Source organism: Galeopterus variegatus, unplaced genomic scaffold (genome assembly GCF_000696425.1).
Source record: "Galeopterus variegatus unplaced genomic scaffold, G_variegatus-3.0.2 Scaffold1845, whole genome shotgun sequence".
In the NCBI taxonomy this organism is placed as follows: Eukaryota; Metazoa; Chordata; class Mammalia; order Dermoptera; family Cynocephalidae; genus Galeopterus; species Galeopterus variegatus.
In genome coordinates, this window is record NW_007727956.1 from 90,219 (window position 1) to 93,031 (window position 2,813).

Here is a 2,813-nt window from a genome sequence, read left to right on the forward strand (position 1 = left end):
CCATAATGAAGGAATATGTGCAACCAGCCCTGCGGTCAACACACAAGAAATTTTTGTAAGATGAGCCAATGCAATGGCTGAAGGGCAGGGCATTCTAAGGCCAGTGTGCCATGGGGGTTAGGGGAGGTGGGAATGGGATGCCTGGAGGAAGGGAAGCTGGAGAAAGGGAGCTGCCCCGGAATGGGGTTGTGGGAAGGTGGAGGAGGGAAGATCTGGGAGGATTTCTCCTTTGAGGTCACGGTACACTTAGCCCAGGGAAGGCAGGCAAGGATGCGAGAGGTTAGCTCCTCTAATCTGTGCTCTTTCCAATAGGGCTAATCTATGCTCTTGGAAGGACATTTTCAACCAACAGAGAACACATGTTTGAGTATGTTACTTTATTACTCTGGGTTTTCTTTTCTTCAGAAACAAAAGGAGAGAGGACTCATGAGGAAAAGTGAGCAACGGGTACAAGAATTCTTCCATTTTTGCTGAAGTCAATTTCAAGTTTGAGTTCAATATAATAAAGGTATTTAGGTTCAAAATCGCTCTCCTTGACCACACCTATTAGTTCACATATGGGATATTAAAATATAACAAGGAGGTGATATTACTTTGGGAAAGCAGCTGAGTGAACTGGAGGGACTCTAACCTGTTCTTGGGAACATCAGAATGTGTTGTCACGTTGATCTCAGTTCACCCTACATGCAAGGCAAAGGCACAGATGAATAAAGTCGGATGTTGAGAGCACTGCCAGGACAGTGTCAGCTGTGTTCCTCAGCCAGACACAGCACAATATATTGCAAAACATCAGAATGACAACTGAAAGCAAGGACACAGGACACAGATCCGAACAGGTTAGGCTCACTTTCAGTCTTCCAGAAAATGGGATTTTCAGTGTTTATATCTCCCAGAATAGCATAATTGTTACATGATATTTGATGACAGCTCAGGGAAACGCAGCCACCAACTACAGACTAAATTACTAACTAGTTCCTTCTGGTTGCTACTTATGCTAGGTGAAAGGTTACTTTTGTGTCTATCCAATTTCATCTCTTGAGATTACAAAAACAATAAAATTAGCCTGCTTGGCCCTACAACCCCAAATTGATTTAAAGTCTATTTGTTAATCCTGCATGTTTTTGATTGGCTTCAGCAAGAATGATTAAAAATACATATAATCTTGTGGGTTATATTTTGGTGAAAGATCAAAGTTGATACTATAATAAAATGTTACGGCCAAACAATGACTTGAAAATATACATGTCCCATATATTGAAATAATTTTTTAGTGCATATGGGTATCATATGAACCATATAATTCAAGCATATTTTCACCACTTTGGAATTTTCAACTCCAACATTTAGGCGTGAATATATTACCTTGGCACAGTAACATAACTGTAGGTAAATGTGCTCAGTTGTTGACATTTAAAGACCTAAGAAATTTTAGTAACTTCACCCGGCCTTGGATATAAATGATGAACAATTTATGTTATACAAAGACACTCAGTTCCTATAGGTACAGATCAATTGTATATTAAACATCCAAATCTTATTTCTAAATCAGTATCTTCTAAAAACATTTTAAATTAAATACATTCCACATACACTCTGCACTTTGAATTTTATGTCCCTGGTTGGTCAGCAGAACGGTTAGACTTAAAGATAAAGGTATCTGGTTATTTATATATTCCATTACTGCATCTATTTTTTCCATCTGCTCATAAAGTTCCAGGCTTGCCTTGTAACTGAGAACCGTAACTGTAGAGACCATAAATAACTTTTTTCAAAGTAGACTTAAAGATAAAGGTATCTGGTTATTTATATATTCCATTACTGCATCTATTTTTTCCATCTGCTCATAAAGCTCCAGGCTTGCCTTGTAACTGAGAACCGTAACTGTAGAGACCATAAATAACTTTTTTCAAAGCACACTTGTTTTAGACTAGAAATAATGATTACTCATTTCAGGTGATCACGAATATCGGGGATTAAAAACACAATCACCTGAATTCTGATCATTCATTATATTGGAAAGAAGCAACTATAGCCACTGGCTCTGGCCTTTGCACCTGACCTCGTAGCTCCAGCCCAGGCTCAGAGATCACCAAAGCCTATTTAATATGCCTCCCTCATTAAGCATGAGAGAAAAGATGTCCTCGAAGTGAGTGAAGGCCATTGTGTGAACACAGTTACGTTAGCTGAGTTCCAGGAAACTGTCTTCCAGAATCATTTGGAAGAATGTAGGTTTTAAAATACCAGGGCTCTCCATTAAAACACTTTGGGATTCCAGGGTTTGAAACTGCAAGACGTAGAAACAAACAAGAACCTCAAGGTCAGGACTATTAAACGCTTACGAAAAGACCTGCTGGAGAAAACTGATTCTTTGCTAGTATTTGTTCCACCGTTTGTTCCTTTTCAATTACATGCGAACGATGTGGGCACACTTATTCTTATACTCTCAGTCATGACAAAAGATGCCTTTTAAAAGAGTTTCCAAAATATGGTTTAGACAACAATTTTGGGAAATAATTTGAGTACTTTTTCCCACCAGTTAAGTAACAAACTTGGCTGAAAATGCAGAAGCTCAACATGCCCAAAGGGGTTACTGAGAGCCATCGTGAGAGGACTTTGGCAGGAAACCAGCAGCACCTCCACACCTACTGAAATCTCCTTTGGGACTAGACATGAGAGACAGTGGCAATATGAATCTAATGTATTTTCTACAGTGGTGAGAAAGGCCATATCTTGAAGAATTGTTGTTTTGAATGCTCTCCTCTCCTACCACAATCCTGTTCATAACATCTGAAATACAGAACCACTGAATCTGT

At 39.1% G+C, this 2,813-nt stretch overlaps 1 protein-coding gene across 1 annotated transcript in view; it reads right to left on the bottom strand.

Moving 5' to 3' along the window:
• LOC103595787 (ADAMTS-like protein 1) overlaps positions 1 to 2,813 on the bottom strand; it is a gene marked incomplete at its 3' end in the record, with an annotated part of 87,871 nt that overhangs the window by 83,617 nt on the left and 1,441 nt on the right. The window lies entirely within an intron of this gene.